This window comes from Diadema antillarum, unplaced genomic scaffold (genome assembly GCF_040938485.1).
Source record: "Diadema antillarum isolate AM-2024a unplaced genomic scaffold, OU_Dant_1.0 seq00002377_RagTag, whole genome shotgun sequence".
Classification (NCBI taxonomy): domain Eukaryota; kingdom Metazoa; phylum Echinodermata; class Echinoidea; order Diadematoida; family Diadematidae; genus Diadema; species Diadema antillarum.
In genome coordinates this window covers 1-11,817 of record NW_027272991.1, presented here as the reverse complement: position 1 = coordinate 11,817, position 11,817 = coordinate 1, and the positions used below count along the sequence as shown (strand labels likewise).

The 11,817-nt window shown below is 38.8% G+C and overlaps 1 long non-coding RNA gene across 1 annotated transcript; it reads right to left on the bottom strand.

Annotated features, from left to right (window-relative positions):
• Nucleotides 1-5,559: 5,559 nt before the first annotated feature.
• Nucleotides 5,560-9,313, bottom strand: LOC139714669 (uncharacterized). Its single transcript, XR_011709731.1, has 3 exons — nt 7,999-9,313; nt 7,816-7,845; nt 5,560-6,221 (listed from the first exon to the last, which is right to left on the bottom strand). It is a non-coding gene; the product is annotated as an uncharacterized lncRNA (long non-coding RNA).
• Between the last annotated feature and the right edge of the window lie 2,504 nt (nt 9,314-11,817).

Below are 11,817 nucleotides of genomic sequence, written 5' to 3'. Positions count from 1 at the left end.
TGGAAAAGAAAACACATAAAATCCGGCTGACATGGTTGTCGGTTCATAGTTGCCATGGCAGGCACCTAATCGGACATAGCTAAAAACATAATATCAAAATGTTCGTAACTGAATTTTTGGAAAAGTCACCAAAGTTCGTTGGAAGGGTGTCAGAGTGGAAAGTGAAAATAATAGGGGCATAATTCCCCCCCCCCCTTTAAGCTTTAAATAGGATTAACTACAGCGATAAATCCAATATAGACCGATGCAATAAAAAAATGTAAACCATGTCGGCCATAACTGGGTCGGGGAGGGGGACTTCCATTGTGTAGAAGAAAATAATGGTTTACGTAATGAGTCAGGTGCGTTAAAGCCCCAGTTATAATTATGGCTGAAAGATAAATAAATATAAAAGTATGTAGTACCCAAAGCGAATTTATCTTCATTGGTATTGGGATTGGGCAGGTACCAAAGAAAGCCATCGTTTCAATAATCTTTGCTATGATTTAGCAACTTCACAGTCCTCCTTTTCCAAAGTCTTATAATCACCACTTTGGGCACACATCACAATATAAAGAAGTACATAGAAAATAAGATAAAATCATTTTTAATGATTTCATAATGATAAAATAATGATAACAATAATAATAACAATAATGATAATAATAATAATGATGATGATAATAATAATAATAATAGTAATAATAATAACAATAACGATAATAATAATAATAATAATAATAATAATAATAATAATAGTAATATGTTTGTTGTTGAGCGTTTTGCGCTCCAGGACCTGATCAAAGCATGATATTATTTGATTATTCTATTTGATGTGTCACTGTACACGTCATATTACCTTTATATGCTTATCTTTGATTATTTTCATTTAATGGTATCATTATCCATATTTCCATATTCTTGAGTCTGCAGACTGATAAAAGATAAACAGATGATACTGAAGTAAAATTTTTGTTAAAGATTCATCAGTATGATACAAAATAAAGGAAATGGAAAGTACTGTTTTCCAAATAGTTTCTATCATAATCTATCAATTTGAGGTTCTTTTGTCACGTGAACAATTGTAGTTTATTTTATGTAAGACCATTTCACAGTCATTTTCACAACCGGTTACTTCATATTTTGGTCTTGCAGCAATCTATGGCCAAGAAGACCCCATTTCAGAAACTGTTATAATGTAATGATCATTGTTAACTGAAATTGGAAAAGAAAACACATAAACTCCGACTGACATGGTTGTCGGTTCATAGTTGCCATGGCAAGCACCTAATCGGACATAGCTAAAATCATGTTATCAAAATGTTCGTAACTGAATTTTTGGAAAAGTCACCAAAGTTCGTTGGAAGGGTGTCAGAGTGGAAAGTGAAGATAATAGGGGCATAATGCCCCCCCCCCTTAAGCTTTAAATAGGATTAACTACAGCGATAAATCCATATAGACCGATGCAATAAAAAAATGAAGAGTTTGTTTGCAAAAACCGATAACTCCGTATTTGTCGAATGTAGATATTTGCGATTGAAGGTCAAGAAAAATAAAGAGAATAATAAGAAATTTTTGCTTCTTTTGACCATAACTTCAAAAATATACCCTTTAACTATAGTGACAATATATCATTTAAAAGGTATTGTTTTGTACTTTATGACAAAGAGCGTACTTCAAAATCTTCAAAAATGGACTTATCGGTTTTTGCAAACAAACTCTTCAAATGTAAACCATGTCGGCCTTAGCTGGGTCGGGGAGGGGGACTTCCATTGTGTAGAAGAAAATAATGGTTTACGTAATGAGTCAGGTGCGTTGATGCTATTTCAGCGCATCAGCTAAAATTTTAGACATACTAAAGCCCCAGTTATAGCTATTATGGCTGAAAGATAAATAAATATAAAAGTATGTAGGACCCAAACCGAATTTATCTTCATTGGTATTGGGATTGGGCAGGCACCAAAGAAAGCCATCGTTTCAATAATCTTTGCTATGATTTAGCAACTTCAAAGTCCTCCTTTTCCAAAGTCTTAGTCAGCAAAGTATCATAATTTTTTGCGCCCACTGAGACACCGTCTTGATGTGACAGATGGTAGGCCTACCCAGTAATCACTGCACTTAATTTGTTTTTCAATAAAAACAAAGTTTAGTAGGCCTATAAGTGAAGATATTGCATCGAGGTCAAAGTAAGATATGCCGAGTCATACAGCCAAATATTTGCATAGACTGCAGCAAACATCACTGTTTTGTGGAAGAGATACTCTATATTATACTCTAGAAACAAAAATGCGCGACTTTGAATCTCAACAAGTTTCTTGATTTTATGTCTGATGTTGGAAAAACTTTGGTGTAAGAACCTCATGGCAAAATGAGCTAAAAGTGTCATTTTTCTCTAAGGGGGGGGGGGGACTTATCTCTTGATAATTACCTTCATGCACTGGTCCGAGCCATAACTGTCAAGTTTTAAAAGGCCTTACCCTCTAGTAGTGCATGTGTTGCAAAGTAGGATCCAACAGGCTTGTTCATTTTATCGAAGAGCAGATATAAGATAGTAAACTCTTTCATGTTTCAATCCCCCAGGGTTCACACTTTGGCTAGGACGATTGGTAACAAATGAGGGCGCTATAAGCTTTTTGTGTGCAGGGCAAGAGTTCTGTGGTGCAGGGTGCAGCAGAGCAGCAGCTAGCAGCAGCTGCACGTCGCGTGCACAGTCAACCGGTACCTCGCCGGTACCGTACCACAGAACTCTAGAGTTCTGTGTACCGTATACCCGCGGGGAGTTCGCGGGATATTCGCTACACAACGCGCGCAAAATTAAAGGGCAAAATCGGTGGTAGCTCGACCAGGCCCAAGTATGGTGTGGACAGCCGGCTGTAACGGACAGAAACAAACAGGTAATGTACCATCTAGGATTTTATCTCTCGTCTCGTAGATAATGATATGTTGAACATTAGCGTTACGTCATTACGTGTATGACTTTTGGAGACAGACTAACTTGGCGAGAACAAGAACATTGTTTGTTTGGCGCGTTTCAAAAGTGCAAGATGTGCATCACCGTAGCGTACTCGAAGTAGATCTAGTTGATCCTGACCCTGTCGTACCGTCGTACTAGTAGCATAGGGGCCTACATTACAAACTTGTTCTGGATCTCGACTTCTATCTTCAAAGAGAGGACTGGTCTAATACTCTAATTTGTACAAGCGCCTCAGTTAACTAACTACACCCGTGTCTACATACAGTATCATTGACATTGCCAAATGGTGGGGTGTTATCAGTGGAGCGGGGGGAGGGATGCAGACGTGTAGACGTCTACCTATACGTTACATCATGGTGTCCTTGGTGTATGTATGCCATGTGGGAAATGACCATCACAGTTTTACAGAATTCTAACGTAAACAGAAAGATTAGAAATGTTGGCATTCTCGCGAAATAGTCCACCACTCCATTCACTGCCATTACCTGCGTCGTAGCTGGGGACTTCTTTCAACCTCCATAGACTTTGCACATAAGGCCAAGTAAAAAAAGAAAGTAGATCTAGTTTCTCGTCCGGGTTTTTTGAGCAAGGCGATGAGGGAGGTCCTTACTATTTGATATCTTACTATTTTTTCAAGGATCGTCAAAATGAAAGTAATATGTGTTTCTCGTCAGGTAATTCTGAGAAAGGTAACGAGAGAGGACTTTACAATTGTCTATATACAATTTATGAAATGAAATATCACTCTGGTAGCTGTGTTATGAGACCAGGTCCCAAGTGTACGTCTTGCCTGCACTCTGTGCATTTTCAAACAAATAGATATATGTGGCATACTTGAAATGAAACTTCATGCATGCAGAAATACATTTGCTTTTTCTTTCCACTACAGATGTCAAGGGAAAATGACCATCTTAATACTGGTATTTAGTGTTGTAATGGCTTTTCTGATACCAGTGTACTTGCAATTCTGATGTATTGTGCTATTAATTGAAACAGGTATAAAACATGTCTTTCAACAAATGTACGACTGAAATTAATTCCATGATATTCAAAACTCTGCTTTATTTATTGGTGTTTGTGACTTTTTGTGTCCACACAGCTGGTATGTATATATGCAGTTCTTCACAGTACAATTGTAGCACAATCAACTGGAAACTGGCTTGTACAATTGCAGATGGATGTCAAAATGATACTGATATGGCATTCTAGCATTAAACGTTTAAAGATGTTTCTTCATGTTCTAAAAAGACATTTGATAATCACTCATTATTTGGATGATGAATTATTGTACAACAGTACACACTACAGATGATACCACTCACCAGTAGGGGTGCTGGTCCGAGAATGAGGATCGTATTTGTATATGAGGGTCGTCTTCGTATACGGTGACGACGTCGCAAGCTGCCGACTTCTCGGCGGACGGCGTCCCGATATATGAGGACGCGTCCTTAAAAACCGATATAAGCTTAGAAAACTATGATTGCCCCCAAAAGTAAGGATGCAAAAGCGCGACTGTTGATTGCTTCTTGCTTTGACCCTCGTAAATAAGGACGATGTGCAATAAACAGAGATCACTGCTTTCCCCGTTTTCTATGTGCCCATGCATATGTTTTGTTGTAAGTTGCAGCCGACATACATGTCATACATGTATGATATAGGGCTATCTCTATAATACACTGTACAAACGTACCTTGTACCGCTGCAGGCTGCGCATTGCGACATCAACAAGTCGAGCAAATTTTGCGTTTCTAGGACCAATATGGATCGAGTTTTATTAGTGAAATGCTCTTCAACCTAAACGTGAGTATCGATGTCCTACTATCATTGTGATGTTTATACAGCTACAGGCATAACATTGTACCTACAATTGTAGATCTATGTAAAATTTAGAAGATCTCTAGATCTAGATGAGCTTGGATTCATGGACGTTTCAGGATATACTGTAAATTGTGAATAATTCTTGCAAGCGGCCTATTGTAGCATGTTGACTTGTATGTGAAAGGCAGATGAGTTTCACGTCTATTTACGTCTATCATTTAATTACTACAATTTTTAATTGAAAACGACACACATTTAGTATTTCCATTCAATGTTATAGCGCTGACGAAACCTACATGTATTAGAAGTCTTGTGTGGGTATGCATGTGTAAATGTGCGTGTTTGAGAGTAGTCTGTATACCCAAATGCCGGGAAATTTGTTATCATACATCAAGAACAAACAAAACAAGAGCCAAGAAATCAGGTACCGGTACCAATTAATCACAAACACACACACACACACACACAAATCTTCACATTTTATTGCCAATTCTATAGACAAAAAAATCAGCTTTTAAACAAAAATAGGCACAGGTATCACAGTACACGATACATGCATGTATCCTTTCTGTGCTGACAATAATGCTATAGACTAGAATTATAGTACAAAAAAAAAAGACTAAAAGCCTAATTACATTATACGCCTAGAATAATGAAACATTCAGCAGTAACGTACTGGAAAGCAAAAAAAAAAAAAGAGAAACAAATAGATAAGTGACAATTTAAGTATAACAGACATAATAATAAACTTAGTAAATTGTAAAAGATTTTAGAGTATTGAACGTGAAATTGCACTTTAATTGTTATTAAACAGTTACCAAACGGTTTGGCACAGACAGAGCTTGGCCTTGGAGTTGCCGAGGAGGGCACAAACAAAAGTATGACTTTATTGTAGGAGCTGATGTCAAGACGTTTTATCTTTTGTCTTCGGAAGAAGATAGTTTGGTGACTTTTTTTTCAGTTACAAACAGAATGGGCAGATGCTAAGCACATAGCTGTTCATACACAGCAACATATCAGGAAGGAATGTCCCTTAACATTATAAACAACGCCGTTGGTCGAGTACACAATATTTTAACATTATGCGTACACTTTACGATCTTACTTTGATATCACACAAGTTTTCCCCGTTTCGAAATAAAAATGTCATTTTCTTTTTCTACAGAATTAATTCATGAGAAGTTAAGGTTACAGCATCATTCCCATCAAGAACAAGCTGAAGGAAAGTCATTGAGCAGTAATTCTGGATGTTGATTGCATGACAACAGGTGCAAGCTATGCTTCATGACGCTGTGACACTGGTACTGAGAGCCGCCGGGAAAGCCGACATTCGTGAGGAGCAAGCCGAACATGCGAACATGAATTGAGAGTAGCCCAACTTGCATGAACATGTGCCCTTCAACATCAATTTCTAGAACTGCTGTCGTGTTCTATCCACCAAGATCATTCCCTAAATCAAAGAGAAGAACAAATACTATAATTAATGTGTACAACAAAAGTAACTCGGCAGTTTAGAGTGTAGTGGGCAGAATTATACATGAAATAAACACATCTGCACACTAAAAGGTATCTTGCCGAAGTACAGTGCACTGACGTTAGAACAAAGTCTTTGGGATCGGCAGTTTTGTTTCGTTGTATCAAAATTTTGTGTACAACAACGCAAAAAAAAAACAACACTCAAATATGTGATTATCGACTACTCATAATACGCTAAAAAGCAATATTAAATGCAATGCTATCACTTTAATTTCATTGATATTGTACATTTATTAGAGAAAGTTGTTTGTACTTCATGCTTAGTTTGAAATCACATCAAAGTAGTTGAGGATTCGAGTACTATTCTAAAGGTTCGTTGTTCCTAATGTCCGTTGTACTATAAAAGGTTTGCCGTTTCGACGGGTCGTCGGTTTTACGGCTCGCTATTCCCAAGGTTCGTAACGGTTGTTCAAAAGGTTCTTTTTTTTAAATGAAAAGGAAATTTATGGTTTGTTATTCTGAAAGTCCATTAATCCGAAATGAAGTATCATTCGATTTTTCCGAAGGTTTGTTCCTCTTCAATGAAAGGTTCTTTCTATATGAAAAGGAAATTTAAGGTTTGCTATGCTGAAAGTCCATTAATCCGAAATGAAGTACCGGTATCATTCGTTTTTTCCGAAGGTTTGTTCATCCGTCAATGAGAAAATGTAAGTTATTTCATTTCGTTTATCATAAAATGGAAATAAGGTTCATTGTTCATAAAAAAGATCGTTCATCCTTAAATGAAAACGGTTCATTATCCGAAGACTTGTTGATCTAAAAACGATGTATGTTTTTGTTAGCAGTCCTATAATCACCTCTTCATTTTCGGATTAACAAACGATTTTCATTTCCGATTAACGAACCTTGAAACACAAAGATTCCAAACATTTTTAGATTAAGGAACATTCGTAATAGCGAACCTTATTTCATTTTCGGATTACTGAACGCAAGGAAAAATGAATCTTCGCAGTAACGTCATATGCCATACAAACAATGTCGCAATGACGGACAGTAGTTTATTTCGGATTTGCAACGAACATCTAGGTACACTGCAAACAGAAGTTGTGTGTTTTGGAATTACGAACCTTCGGAAAAAACGATTTCTATTTAAACCCACAAAAATGTGATGCGTTCTTCAACAAAGAGACGCTCGCTAAATTTTTCTTATGCTGAAGTCATACTGTATATCGTAAGCGTTCCGCATTTCGTTATAGGGCCTTATAGAATAAATTTCGTTCATTTTTCTTTTTCAATGTACCCCAGAAATTACTTCGTTCAATCGAAAATTTAGCTAAGATAAACGTTTTACTTTTGAGCGACTCAATGATGTTTATTTTTAGATCTGAATTTTTGCATGTGCTTCGACGTTGTAACAATATGTCGTTCGTGGTAACGCAAGTGCACCATTATCAGCTCCTCTTGCCAACGCAACATGCAGAATCATTGTTGAGCATTAATAATGATTCAGGGAAGAGTGGAGAGCCTATTTCAGGGCTACCATTATCCTACACATCGTACGATCTTACCTTGCTCAACTTCGATTGTGCTGTTGAGATCTGTGCCATAAGACAAGGAAAGAAAATATATCAAAAACTGTTAAGAAATGTTCCAGTTTCACAGAGAGAAATACAAATATGCAGTGTGATATTAATACTGAATCAGATTGGTAGCAATATATCAATGTTACTTTTATGTGTAACGTTGCTTACCTTGTTCGTTTTGGCCTTCATTACGCAACTCCTTCATATCCTGAATGTGAACATCCATCAGTTCTTGGAGGTCATCTTTATGAAATTAACAGATGTAGTTTGGTTAGTATACTGTACTTGCATCTAGATTCAAACAGAATTGATGTGGCACACGTGTAACACTTCTAAAGAAGTACGCATGTAATCTGTTTCTGCTTATGATGCGCTTATGATGCAATAACAAATAAAACAAATGTGATATCATCATTCACCGACCAATTAATGAGGCATGCGTGTGGGCCATCATGTGAGAAGTTCTGGTGACTTTTCTTACCATAGCACTGGCCTCTCCCCTCACTAAACGTCTTGACTCCACGATGACGGGCGTGTTACCGCCGGACCTACAGGTGAGAGCTCACCCTTATAGATACAATGATTCATAAAATCAAACACAGTTTGGAATAAACTATCAGCACTGCATACTCTATAACTGTAGTGAGACCAGTCATTAAAATTGCTGCAGTACTCGCTTACGGGAGCCATTTTCAAGTTTATTTTATAAATCATTTGATTGTAAGGATTTTAAAAATGGGAATATCATTTAGATGCGATCGAAAGAAGTATCTTTGATAATTTCGTTTCCACTGTTTCACAATTATTTTTTTCGTTTGTTTTTGTTTTATTTTGTTTATAGAGTTTTGTTGTTAGTTTTATTCAACCGTTCCTTGAATAAGCACTTAAACGTTTTGTTTTTGATCATTTAAATGCCCATGTGCATGCATACATTATACATGGGAAACTAGCGTCGGCAGCTGCCACGCACGTGCAGTCGGACATAATTACTAGTAAGTAGAACCTAGTTTTCAACACAACGATGTGTTCACAACGGGATTTGTAGGTACCGGCATACAGTCGCCAAACCAGACAATCGGAAATCGGAATATTAATTAACAATAATTAGAATTCATATTTTATCCATAAGAAATATTCATACCGTTCAAATTTGCCATAATTCCACTGCAAAGTGCATTGGTGACTTCGTAGGTGTGCCATGATGCGTGTACCAAGGTACATGTATTGCCATTGACAGCACAGCGACTTTCACATTTCGCGCGATAAATCCACGGGAAGACGGACAACCCACGAAAGTAGACGGTGAACTAGGGGTATTTGTACACGAGGAATCCGTTTATCGCATCTAGAACGTGCGGTTCGGTACCCCTAAGCCCGCAAAGCCCCGAGGAAAAAGATCGTCCGCGAAAAAGCTACCGATCCCGATTTTCGCGGACGCGATTTGTCCGCGTTTACGAAGATACCCTCGTTCGTGCGGACGATCCGCATTCTCGGACCAGCACCCCTACTGCTCACGGCTGTCCGTGAATTTACATCGTGAAGAAAAGTATCCCGCAGAAATACGAGACAAACCAGAATCCGTGGAAAAGTTATTTATTTTGTAGATACACCCATTTGATAATTCTACATTTGCTGGAAAAGCGCATTCATTTTCTCTTCAAAATAGAATGTATCGCCGTGACAGACCAGGGGATGGGGACCCTGGACAGCTACAAAACACGCACACTTTGCCGATATACGGTGCGGCACGGCCACTGCACTGGCACCAGGGAGGTGTGGACCTCCCTGCTGGCACCGTACCTTCCGACACTGCACACACATGCACATAGTCACAATGACATGAAAATGTATACAAACTCGATACCGTACAATCTTCACAAGCATTTGTACAGTACAATTCATCCGCTTAAAATATCAGAAACGGGGAAAACTACGAACAACGCGCGAAATATGCGTGGAATATCAGCGATTGTTCGCAAAAATGTTGCCGCTATCGCGTTCACGACGTACCGAGTGCGCTGTACATCACAGCCCAGTAGGCCGGCCCGCCGCGCCGCCCATTCAACTGTACAGTGCAGTACCTTCGACTGCTTTGTGGGTCATTTCTTCTTGCCGATCGGCCGAGCTCGCAGTGTGAAATGCATGCGTTATTACATACGCACTACACACAGAAGCTACAGCTGTACTACAGTCTTAACAGCTACAGCTAAGTAGAGGACGCAAGGCGTAAAAATTAGAAATGAGACGTCACGATTGGTAGGTGAATTGTCGATCTTTTCTTTTTTTCGGCGGCCGAAAAAAAAGTAAATATCAAAAGAGTCGATGCGGCAATTGAAAATCGATGCGGGCGGGGAGCGGGCTGGGACGAGAATTATGAATTTCTTGGTATTTTCAGCGCCATTTTGAAAATAGTAAATAGTAAAAAATTCGATGCGGCGGCCAAAATCGATGCGCGCGAGGACGAGAAACTGGTTTCTTTTTTTACTTGGCCTAATGGAGACGCACACGCAGAACGAGAGGGAGACCGATATATATCACAATTTGGCCGAAATGTTCCTCAGTATTTTGAGACTATATGACTGACTTCAGGTAGTTCTGTCAAACCTCTATAGCCTCTCTAGACTCGAGAGCCATCAAAAATATTAGGTCCCAAACTCCTTAAACAGACAAATTTTCCTGTCCTGCCCATCGATTGGCACAACCGCTAAACCGACTCCGGAAAATTGACCACCAGTTGCAGTGGATACCTCTATACATAGCCCAGTTGCTGCTCCATGCACAGCGCTTGGTCGCAGGCTAAGTGATGCCTAACTATACACAGCCCAGTCACTGTACATAGGTACGTCGCGAACTGTATTCGCACAGCGTATTTACAGCGTCTGGTCGGGCTAAGTGATACCAAGCTTTTCCACCCCTCGATCATTGCATCATGGCTTCCCCCATTTGTCTTGCAGTTTACAGTCAATTTCAACCAGACACTGGTAGATGATTGTGATTAAACCTGACAACATATCTCTTTTTAATCATATTCCTGCCTTCTAATAGCTAGGTGACAGTAATCTTGTTTCTGTGGCTACTGCATACTGGTGAGGAATGGGTTGTTAACTTTTGACTGACAGTGAAGTCCCCACAGCCCAGTGTATCCTGGCATCATTCTTCAGATCGGTCCAACACAAGAAGCAACCATGCCTACCACCAACATGCAGAAATTGATCATCTACTCGGACAAATACGAGGATGACTTCTTTGAGTACAGGTTGGTAGAAATATCCAGTGCCCAGTATACGTCTTATAGATTTTCTTTGATTTAACTGTGATCTTGCCTCACCTACCTGCAGTCTGCACCACCAACGTACTAGACCCTACCAGATTTCGAGAGGAATATCGTCAACATGATGATTATGAACTTGCATCCTTAAACCCTCATGTTTGATCTTTGTGATATAATGATGTTTTGATGAATTCTGCAGAGAATGGGGGGGGGGGGGGGGGGAAGGAGGAACACATTTTGTAGAGCAAGTTACATCTGTATTTGCCCCTGCCTTTTGTTGTAGTTGCCTGTCTGGTGCAACAATAATGCTTAAAAGTCCTAAGGGTGTGCAGGGTACATTTTTGGAGAGGATTTAGAATGATAGGGAAAAAGTCCACTTGTATTCTAATATTAAACATTTTTAGGCTTTAAAGGTTTTTTGAAGCAGTTGATAAATTTCTTTATATTGATCTGATTATTAATTTCCCTTAAAAATGCTTAATTTGGATATCAGAACATATCAACCAAAGATAACCATGACTGTTTCTTGCAGGAAATTCAATCTGTGAAAAGATACAATGCTCCATGACATTTAAGGGGTCAACTGTAGGCCTGAGTATGTAACTTCTCAATACTGCTTTTACAATTTGCTCAACAATGGGTTTGAATGCAAACTAATGTTCAGGGTTTTTTACGGATCTATAGGCCTAAATAGTAAATGTTGACTGCAACTCTTA